Consider the following 12,646-nt stretch of genomic DNA (forward strand, 5'->3'; position numbering starts at 1 on the left):
CATTAGGGTCTCTAATACATGGCATAAATAGGATACAAACCATAATCAACAATGCACAAACACCAGAAGCTAAACTAGGTAACTTAACCCAGTGCTGTTGAGTCGATTGGAGCTCCTAAAAATTAAATACTTATGCTCATTAAAAGACATCACCGAAACAGTAAAAAGAGAACCTACAGACTGGGGAAAAAAATTTGGCTACGACATGTGTGACTAAAAAACCCATCACCGTCAAGTCGATTCCAACTCATAGTGACCCCATAGGACAGAGTAGAACTGCCCCATAGAGTTTCCAAGGAGCTCCTGGTGGAATCGAACTCCTCTTAACCACTAAGTCACCAGGGTTTACAACATGTACGATAAGGGTCTAATCTCTAAAATCTACAAGATACTGCAACACCACAACAACAAAAAGGTAAATAACCCAATCAAAAAATTGGCAAAGGATATGAACAGACATTTCACCAAGGAAGACATTCAGGAGGCTAACATACACATGAAGAAATATTCACGATCATTATCCATTAGAAAATTTTAAATCAAAACTACACTGAATTACCATCTCACCCAGACAATATTGGCACTAATCCAAAACAAAGAAAATAATAAATGTTGGAGAGGTTGTGGGGATACTGGAACTCTTATACACTGGTGGTGGGAATATAAAATGACACAATCACTTTGGAAAATGATATGGCACTTCCTTAAAAAGCTAGAAATAGAATACCATACAGTTCAGCAATTCCACTCCTAAGAATATACCCTAGAGAAATAGGAGCCGTCACGTGAGTAGACATATACAAACTCTTGTTCAATGTAGCATTATTGACAATAGCAAAAAGATGAAAACAACCTAAATGCCCATCAACAAATGAGTGGATAAAAACAACTTCTGGTACATACACACAATGGAGTACTATGCAACCATAAAGAACAATGATGATTCTGTGAAACATCTGACAACATGGTTGAATCTGGAAGGGATTATGCTGAGTGAAATAAGTTAGTCACAATAGGACAAATATTGTGTGAGACCACTGTTATAGAAATCAAGTGAAGGTTTACACCCAGACAAAAAGCATTTTTTGATGATGATGATGCTGGGAAGGAGGGGAGGGAAAATCACTAACTAGGTAGTAGACAAGTGCCACCTTCGGTGAAAGCATGACAACACACATTGCAGGGGAAGTCAGTACAACTGGACTTAAAGCAAAGGAGTTTCCAATACACATCCAAACACTTTGAGGGACCAAGCAGTTGGGGCTGGGGTCTGTAGGCCAGTCCCAGGGGACATCTACGCCAAATGGCATAACATAGTTCACAATGAAAATGTTCTACAACCCACTTTAGTGAGTAGCGTCTGGGGTGTTAAAAGCTTGTGAGTGGCCATCTAAGATACATCTATTGGTCCCATCCCATCCAGAGCAAAGAAGAATGTAGAAAACCAAAGACACAAGGGAAATATTAACCCAAAGGACTAAAGGACCATGTGAACTAGAGACGCCTCTAGCCTGAGCCCATAGGAACTAGATGGTGCCCAGCTACCACCACCAACCACTCTAAAAGGGATCACAACAGAGAGTCCCAGGCAGAGCAGGAGAAAAAATGTAGAACAGAATTCAAATTCACAAAAAAATACCAGTCTTACTGCTCTGACAGAGACTGGAGAAACCACTGAAACTATGGCCCCTAGACACTCTGCTATTCCAGAACTGAAACTACTCCCAAAGCTCACTTTCCAGAAAGAGATTAGACAGGCCTGTAAACAAAAAATAATACACATGAGGAAAGTGCTTCTTAGTTCAATCAAATACAAAAGACCAAATGGGCAACTACTGTCTAGAAGCAAGTCCAGAGGGCCGGAAGGGACAGAAACTAGATAAATGGACACAGCAAGCCCAGGGTGGAAAGGGGGAGTATACTGTCACATTGTGGGGGTTGAAACCGATGTTACAGAACAATACGGGTACAAATGTTTGAATGAGAAATTAACTTGAGCTGTGAACTTTCACCTAAAGCATAATGTACATACATTTATACATATATACACACACACACACCCCCAATAAAAGGGCTCCAAAACACATAAAATGAACTCCAAAAGAGAAATAGACAACTCCACATAATAGTAGAAGACTTCAACACATCACTTACAGTAAAGGACAGAATATCTAGAAAGAAACTCAATAAAGACACAGAAGATCTAAATGCCACAATCAACTAACCTGACTTCACAGACATGTTATAGAACATTCCACCCAACAGCAGCAAAGTATACATTCTTTTCCAATGCACATGGAACATTCTCCAGAACAGACCACATTTTAGGCCACAAAGCAAGCCTCAGCAAAACCCAAAACATTGAAATAATACAAAGCAACTTCTCTGATCATAACGCCATAAAAGTAGAAATCAATAACAGAGATACCAAGAAAAAAAATCAAACAGATGGATACTAAACAACACCTTATTTAAAAATTACTGAGTAATAGAAGAAATTAAGGCTGGAAAAAAAAATTCATAGAATCGAATAAGAATGAAAACACACCTTACCAAAACATCTGGGACACAGTAAAAGCAGCACTTAGAGGTCAATTTATAGCAATAAACACACATATCAAAAAAGAAGAATGGGCCAAAATCAAAATATTAACCCTACAACTTGAAGAAATAGAAAGAGAGCAGCAAAAGGAGCCCACAGGCACCAGAAGAAAGGAAATATTAAAGATTAGAGCAGAAGTAAATGAAACAGAAAACTGAAACAACAAGAGTAAAATTTGGTTCTTTGAAAAGATAAAAAAAATTGACAAACACTGGCCAAACTAACAAAAGAAAAACAGGAGAGGAAGCAAAAAACCCAAACAAGAAATGAGACGATGATATCACAACATACTCAACTGAAATAAAAAGAATCATAACAGAATATTATCAAAAACTATATTCCAAGAAATTCAGAAACCTAGAGGAAATGGACACATTTCTAGAAGGACTCTACCTACCTAAACTAACACAAACTGAGGTAGAAAAACTAAACAGACCCATAACAAAAGACATTGCAACAAACACACCAAAAAACCCAAACCTGTTGCCATTGACTAAATTCCAAATTACTGCAACCATATAGGACAGAGTACAGCTGTCTCATATGGTTTCCAAGGAATAGCTGGTAGATTCAAATTGCCAGTGTTTTGGTTAGCAGCACAGCTCTTAACCACTGTGGCACCAGGGTTCTGAAGACATTAGAGGTAAAGAAAAAAAAAAAAGCTACCATCACCAACAATAACAAAAAGCCCTGGCCTGAACAGCTTCACTGGAGAATTCTACCAAACATTCAGAGAAGAGTTTACACCAATACTACTCAAACTATTTCAGAGCATAGAAAAGGATGGAATACTCCTGAATTCATTCTACGAAGCCAGCATAATTCTGAAACCAAAGACAGGCAAACATAACACAAAAAAGAAAACTACAGACAAATGTTCCTCATGAATATAGATGCAAAATTCGCAACAAAATTCCAGCCAGTAGACCTTAACTGCATATCGAAAAAAAAATTCATCACAACCAAATGGAATTCATACCAGGTATGTAGGGATGGTCCAAGATTAGAAAAATGTATCAATGTAATCTACCTCATAAATAAAACAAAAGAATCACATGATCAACTCAATTGACACAGAAAAGGCATTTGACAAAGTCCAATACTCATTCCTGATAAGAAATCTCAGCAAAATAGGAATAGAAAGGAAATTCCTTGACAAAATAAAGGGCATTTATACGAAACCAACAGCCAACATCATTCTCAAGAGAGATAGACTGAAAGCATCTCCCTTCTGAAACGGAACAGACAAGGATGCCCTTTATCATCATTCTTATCCAACATTGTGCTGGAAGTCCTAATTAGAGCAATAAGGCAAGAAAAAGAAATAGAAGGCATCCAAATTGGTAAAGAAGAGTAAAACTATTCCTATTCACAGATGATATGCTCTTGTACACAGAAAACCTCAAAGAATCCACAAGAATTACTGGAACTAATAAAAGATCTCAGCAAAGTATCAGGAGACAAGATTAACATACAAAAATCAGTTGGATTCCTCTACACCAACAAAGCTACACCAAATCAATACCATTTACCATAGCCCCCAAGAAGATACCATACTTAGGAATAAATCTAACCAGAGACATAAAAGACCTATACAAACAAAACTATAAAACACTACTGCAAGAAACCAAAAGACACATAAGTGGAAAAACATATCATGTTCATGGATAGGAAGATTCAACATTGTGAAAATGTCAATAGTACCCAAAGTGACCTACAGATGCGATGCAATCCTGATCCAAATTCCAACAGCATTCTTTAATGAGATGAAGAAACACATCTGTAAAAAAAATGAAAAAAGATCCACACCTCACACCAGACACAAAAACTACTAACTCGAAATGGATCAAAGGCCTAAATATAAAATCTAAAACTTTACATTGAAAGGGAAAAGGCCCCATATAAGTAAAGCATTATTGAAGAACAACGTGAGAGACTTCATACTACCTGATCTTAAAACCTATTATACACCCACAGTAATCAAAACAGCCTGGTACTGGTACAACAGCGGTCACATAAACAAATGGAACAGTACTGAGAACCCAAACATAAATTCATTCATCTACAAGCAGCTGATATTTGACAAAGGGCCAAAGTCTGTTAAATCGGGAAAAGATGGTCTTTTTAACAAATGGTGCTGGCATAACTGGCTGTCTATCTAATAAAATGAAACAAGATCCATATCTCACACTATACACAAAAACTAACTCAAAATGGATCAAAGACCTAAATGTAAAATCTAGGATGATAGAGATCACAGAAGAAAAAATAGGGACAAGGCTAGGGGCCCTAATACATGGCATTAATAGGATATAAACCATAAGTAACAATACACAAATGCCAGAAGATAAACTAGATAACTGGGAGCTCCTAAAAATTAAACACTTATACTCATCAAAAGTGTTCACCAAAAGAGTAAAAAGAGAACCAATAGACTGGGAAAAAGATTTTTTGCTATGACATATCTGACAAGGGTCTAATGTGTAAAATCTACAAAATATTTCAACACCTCAACTACAAAAAGACAGACAGACATTGGCAGCCAACATGGCATTACAGACAGAAACACCATGCCACCCCTCTTCAGCAAAGACCTGAAAAACTAAGTAAAACAGATACAAATGTCCATCCAGGAAAGAAAGCATCCAATGAAAGGATAAAGAACCAGATCAAGCACCAAATGGAATAAGAAGCTCACAGACGGAGGCAGAGCCAGGATGGCAGAATAGACAGTGCTTCCGGCGAGCCCTCTTTACAATAAAGACCCGAAAAAACAAGTAAAACGAGTACATTTGTGACAAGCTGGTAGCCCTAAGCTTCAAAGGCAAGCTTAGAGAACAAACTGAGGAGCAGGGGAAGGAGGAAACAGTTCAGAAGTGGAGAGGAGTTACCAGACCTGAATTGTGGACAGCCCTCTGGCACCATTCCTGGAGTGGTGACGGCGGGCTGGTACTAGTGTTTGGCCGCAGTTTCCTCAGAGAGGAGCAGCCAGCCGCACAGCCTACTCGCACCTCTGGAACCTGAGAAGAACAGCGCTCTCAGCAAAAGCTAAGTACTTGCGTATATTTTACCGTGCCCCTCCACCCCCCAGCCGGCTTCAGTGGCTGAATTCCCTGGGCCTGAGATAGGCCCTGTTGACCACCTAGAGCCATCCTCCTGGCCTTGGAGAAGGAAAAAAATTGCAACTGGGGGAAAAGATAATTTGCTAGCTACACTAACCAGGGGAGCTCAGAACAGAAGCAGCTCCTGTTCAGGCATAAACAGTCCATGGACTTTGAGCGTATTTCCCTTCTGCATGGACCTGTGTGGGCCTATTTGGGGGAGAATAGACCCCTGTTGGCAGACTCCAACCATTTCAGCTGTGCAGTAGAGAGGTGGGTGTTTGATGTTTGACATTGCTTTGCCTGTTAAACAAGGTCCTCACCTACCCACATCAGGGACCTAAGGACTGGTAGCTCCACTCAGGTCACCCAGCCACCCGCGACAGGGGTCCAAGCATAACTGGTACGTCCCAGTCCTTACAACCAAAAACTTTGAGTGCCCACGGTCTGTCTGCAGAACCCATCCACATGCATGCTCTAGGGAACAGGGATGTGCTTTCCTCAGAGACACTTGAGCGTGACCCCCTGCTGCAACGAGATCCAAGTATACATGCCAATCACCCCTCCCCCTCTAAGGCTGTAGGAAAGAGCCTGTACCACACACTTGATGATCAGCTACCTGGAAACCTGAGCTGAATTCATACAAGAAAACTGAATGGACTCTTAGACTGATATACCTGGTAACAGCTCTAGCCATCTGGGGACAGGACATCAGAGCTCCAAAGATGAAAATAATCAAGCTAGCTCAATCAAGCAACCCATTAGGGTATACCAAAACAAAACAAAGCAAGAAGCTATGACACAGTCAGCAAGCATAAACTAATACAATAACTTATAGATGGCTTGGAGACAACAATTAATATCAAGTCACATAAAGAAACAGACCATGATCACCTCAACAAGCTCTCAAAACAAAGAATCCAGGGATCTTCTAGATGAAAGTGCATTCCTGGAATTACCAGAGCCAGAATACAAAAGTTTAAAATACAGAACCCTTCAAAACATCCGGAAGGAAATCAGGCAATATGCAGAACAAGCCAAGGAACACACAGATAAAGCAATTGAAGAAATTAGAAAGATTATTCAGGAATAGAATGAAAAGTTTAATAAGCTGGAAAAATCCATAGACAGACAGCAATCAGAAATTCAGAAGTAGATAACTCAATAGAAAGTCAGAGGACCAGAATCGAGCAAGGAGAAGCCAAAATTTCTGAACTCGAAGATAAATCACTGGGCACTAATATATTTGAAGAAAAATCAGATTAAAGAACTTAAAAAAATGAAGAAACCTTAAGAATCATGTGGACTCTATAAAGAGAAATAACCTATGAGTGATTGGAGTACCAGAACAGGGAGGGATAACAGAAAATACAGAGAAAATTGTTGAGGCTTTGCGGGCAGAAAACCTCCCTGATATTGTGAAAGACAAGAAGATATCTATCTAAGATGCTCATCGAACTCCACATAACGTAGATGTTAAAAAGGTCACCAAGACATATTATAATCCAAATTGCCAAAACCAAAGATAAAGAGACAATTATAAGAGCAGCGAGGGATAAATGGAAAGTCACCTACAAAGGAGAGCCAATAAGAATAAGCTCAGACTACTCAGCAGAAACCATGCAGGCAAGAAGGCAATGGGATGACATATTTAAAAAATTGAAGGAAAAAAATTGCCTGCCAAGAATCATACATCCACCAAAACTGTCTCTTAAATATGAAGGTGAAATTAAGACATTTCCAGATAAACAGAAATTCAGGGAATTCGTAAAAACCAAACCAAAACTACAAGAAATACTAAAGGGAGTTCTTTGGTTAGAAAATCAATAGTACCATGTATCAACCCAAGACTAGACCACTGGGCAGAGTGATCAGAAGTCAACCCAGACAGGGAAATCCAAAAAACAAAGCAAGATTTAAAAAAAAAAAAAAAGCTCAAAACAGGGTAACAGTGATGTTTTTATATAGAAGACAGCATTAAAATAATAAAGAGGGACTACAAAATGTAATCGTAGATCTTCAATACGTTTAAATTTAGAAAAATAGGGGTAAATAATGAGGTAACCACAAAAGAGACAAACCATCCTACTCAACAAAATAAAACACAAGAAAAAAATAGAGACTCAGCAGAAACAAAACCACCAACAACGAATATGAGGAAAGGACAATATATAAAGAAAATCTACTCAGCACATAAAATCAAGTGGGAAAAAGAAGCTGTCAACACACAAAAAAAGTCATCAAAATGATAGCACTAAATTCATACCTATCCACAATTATGCTGAATGTAAATGGACTAAATGTACCAATAAAGAGACAGAGGGTAGCAGAATAGATTAAAAACAAGATCCGTCTACATGCTGCCTACAAGAGACACACCTTAGACTTAGAGACACAAACAAACTAAAACTCAAAGGATGGAAAAAAAATATATCAACCAAACAACAATCAAAAAAGAGCAGGAGTGGCAATATTAATTTCTGACAAAATAGACTTTAAAGTTAAACCCATCAGAAAGGAAAAGGAAGGACACTATATAATGATTAAAGGGACAAGATACCAAGAAGATATAACCATATTAAGTATTTACACACCCAGTGACAGGGCTGCAAGATACATAAAACAAACTCTATCTGCATTGAAAAGTGAAATAGACAGCTTCACAATAATAGTAGGAGACTTCAACACACCACTTTTGGTGAAGGACAGGATATCCAGAAAGAAGCTCAATAAAGACACAGAAGTTCTAAATGCCACAATCAACCAACTTGACCTCATAGACATATACAGAACACTCCACCCAACAGCAACTAAGTATACTTTCTTTTCTAGTGCACATGGAACATTCTCTAGAATAGACCACATATTAGGTCATATTAGGTCACATATTAGGTCATAAAGCAAGCCTTAGCAAAATCCAAAACACTGAAGTATTACAAAGCATCTTCTCTGATCATAAGGCCATAAAAGTGGAAATCAGTAACAGGAAAAGCAGGGAAAAGAAATCAAACACTTGGAAATGGAACAATACCCTGCTCAAGAAATACTGGATTAAAGGAGACAGTAAGGATGGAACAAAGAAATTCAGAGAATCCAATGAGAATGAAAACACTTCCTATCAGAACCTTTGGGACTCAGCAAAACCGGTGCTCAGAGGCCAATTTATATCAATAAATGCACACATACAAAAAGAAGAGAGGGCCAAAATCAAAGAATTACCCCTACAACTTGAACAAATAGAAAGAGGGCAACAAAAGAAACCCTCAGTTACCGGAAGAAAACAAATAATAAAAATTAGAGCAGAAAAACAATTGAAAGAATTAACAAGACCAAAAGCTGGTTCTTTGAAAACATCAAAAAAATTGATAAACCACTGGCCAAACTGACAAAAGAAAAACAGGAGAGGAAGCAAATAACCTGAATAAGAAATGAGATGGGCGATATTACAACAGACCCAACTGAAATTAAAAGAATCATATCAGGTTATTATGAAAAATTGCACTCTAACAAATTTGAAAACCTAGAAGAAATGGATGAATTCCTAGAAACACACTACCTATCTAAACTAACACAAACAGAGGTAGAACAATAGACCCATAACAAAAGAAGAGATTGAAAAGGTAATAAACAAAAACTCCCAACAAAAAACTGCCCTGGTCCGGATGGCTTCCCTTCAGAGTTCTACCAAACTTTCAGAGAAGAGTTAACACCGCTACTACTAAAGATATTTTAGAGCATAGAAAAGGACGGAATACTACCAAACTCATTCTATGAAGCCACCATATCCCTGATACCAAAACCAGGTAAAGACACCACAAGAAAAGAAAATTATAGACCTATATCCCTCATGAACGTAGATGCAAAAATCCTCAACAAAATTCTAGCCAATAGAATTTAACAACATATCAAAAAAATAATACACCATGACCAAGTGGGATTCATACCAGCTGTGCAGGGATGGTTTGACATTAGAAAAACAATGTAATTCATCACATAAGTAAAACAAAAGACAAGAATCACATGATTTTATCAATAGATGCAGAAAAGGCATTTGACAAAGTTGAACACCAATGCATCATAAAAACTCTCGGCAAAATAGGAATAAAAGGAAAATTCCTCAACATAATAAAGGGCATGTATACAAAGCCAACAGCCAACATTACCCTAAATGGAGAGAGCCTGAAAGCATTCCCATTAAGATCGGGAACCAGACAAAGATGCCCTTTATCACTGCTCTTATTCAACATTGTGTTGGAGGTCCTAGCCAGAGCAATTAGGCTAGATAAAGAAATAAAGGGCATCCAGATTGGCGAGGAAGAAGTAAAATTATCTCTATTTGCAGATGACATGAACTTATACACAGAAAACCCTAAGGAATCCTCCAGAAAACTACTGAAACTAATAGAAGAGTTCAGCAGAGTATTGGGATACAAGACAAACATACAAAAATCAATTGGATTTCTCTACACCAACAAAAAGAACATTGAAGAGGAAATCACCAAATCAATGCCATTTACAGTAGCCCCCCAAAAGATAAAATACTTAGGAATAAGTCTTACCAGAGATGTAAAAGACTTATACAAAGAAAACTACAGTACACTTCTGCAAGAAACCAAAACAGACTTACATAAGTGGAAGAACATAACCTTGCTCGTGGATAGGAAGACTTAACATTATAAAAATGTCTATTCTACCAAAAGCGATCTATACATTTAACGCAATTCTGATCCAAATTCCAATGACATTCTTTAATGAGATGGAGAAACAAATCACCAATTTCATATGGAAGGTAAAGAGGCCCTGGATAAGCAAGGCATTACTGAAAAAGAACAAAGTGGGAGGCCTTACTTTACCTGATTTTAAATCCTATTATAACGCCACAGTAGTCAAAACAGCCTGGTACTGGTACAACAACAGATACATAGACCAATGGAACAGAATTGAGAATCCAGACATAAATCCATCCACATATAAGCAGTTGATGTTTGACAAAGGCCTCAAAGTAAGTTAAATGGGGAAAAGCAGTCTTTTTAACAAATGTTGCTGGTATAACTGGATATCCATGTGCAAAAAAATTAAACAAGACCCATACCCCACTCCATGCACAAAAACAAGCTCAAAATGGATCAAAGACCTAAATATAAAATCTAAAACGATAAAGATCATGGAAGAAAAAATAGGGATAACATTAGGAGCCCTAATACAAAGTATAATACATTATTAAGAACGCAGAAGAAAAACTAGAAAACTGGGAGCTCCTAAAAATCAAACACCTATGCTCATCCAAAGACTTCACCAAAAGAGTGAAAAGATTACCTACAGACTGGGAAAAAGTTTTTAGCTGTGACATTTCCAATCAGCGCCTGATCTCTAAAATCTACATGATACTGCAAAAACTCAACTACAAAAAGACAAAAAACCCAATTAAAAAATGGGGAAAAGATACGAACAGACACTTCACTAAAGAAGACATTCAGGTAGCTAACAGATACATGAGGAAATGCTCACAATCATTAGCCATTAGAGAAATGCAAATCAAAACTATAATGAGATTTCATCTCACTCCACTGAGGCTGGCATTAAGCCAAAAAACACATAATAATAAATGCTGGAGAGGCTGTGGAGAGACTGGAACACTTCTACACTGCTGGTGGGAATGTAAAATGGTACAACCACTTTGTAAATCGATTTGGCGCTTCCTTAAAAAGCTAGAAATAGAACTACCATACGATCCAGTAATCCCACTCCTTGGAATATATCCTAGAGAAATAAGAGCCTTTACATGAACAGATACATGCACACCCACGTTCACTGCAGCACTGTTCACAATAGCAAAAAGATGGAAGCAACCAAGGTGCCCATCAACGGATGAATGGATAAATAAATTATGGTATATTCACACAATGGAATACTATGCATTGATAAAGAACAATGATGAATCTGTGAAACATTTCATAACTTGGAGGAACCTGGAAGGCATTATGCTGAGTGAAATTAGTCAGTTGCAAAAGGACAAATATTGTATAAGTCCACTGTTATACGATCTTGAGAAATAGTTGAAACTGAGAACACCACATTCTTTTGTGTTTATGACGGGGGGAGGGAGGGAAAGGGGTATTTACTAATTAGATAGCAGAGAAGAACTACTTTAGGTGAAGGGGAGGACAACACTTAGTACAGGGGAGGTCAGCACAACTGGACTAAACCAAAAGCAAAGAAGTTTCCTGAATAAACTGAATGCTTCGAAGGTCAGTGAAGCAGGGGCAGGGGTTTGGGGACCATGGTTTTAGCAGACATCTAAGTCAATTGGCAAAATAAAATCTATTAAGAAAACATTCTGCATCCCACTTAGAAGAGTGGCGTCTGGGGTCTTAAACGCTAGCAAGCGGCCATCTAAGATGCATCAGTGAGTCTCAGCCCACCTGGATCAAAGGAGAATGAACGCCAAGGACACAAGGTAATTATGAGCCCAAGAGACAGAAAGGGCTACATGAACAGAGACTACATCATCCTGAAACCAGAAGAACTAGATGGTGCCCGGCCACAACCAATGACTGCCCTGACAGGGAACACAACAAAGAACCCCTGAGGGAGCAGGAGAACAGTGGAATGTAGACCCCAAATTCTCATCAAAAGACCAGACTTAATGGTCTGACTGAGACTAGAAGGACCTCAGCAGTCATGGTCCCCAAGCCTTCTGTTGGCCCACGACAGGAACCATTCCTGAAGCCAACTCATCAGACATGGACTGGACTAGACAATGGGTTGGAGAGAGATGCTGATGAGGAGTGAGCTACTCGCATCAGGTGGACACTTGAGACTATGTGGGCATCTCCTATCTGGAGGGGAGATGAGAGGGTAAAGGGGGTTAGAAGGTGGTAAAACGGCCATGAAAAGAAAGACTGGAAGAAGGGAGCGGGCTGTCACATTGGGGGGAGAGTAA

The sequence above is a fragment of the Elephas maximus genome, chromosome 19 (assembly GCF_024166365.1).
Source record: "Elephas maximus indicus isolate mEleMax1 chromosome 19, mEleMax1 primary haplotype, whole genome shotgun sequence".
Taxonomy (NCBI): domain Eukaryota; kingdom Metazoa; phylum Chordata; class Mammalia; order Proboscidea; family Elephantidae; genus Elephas; species Elephas maximus.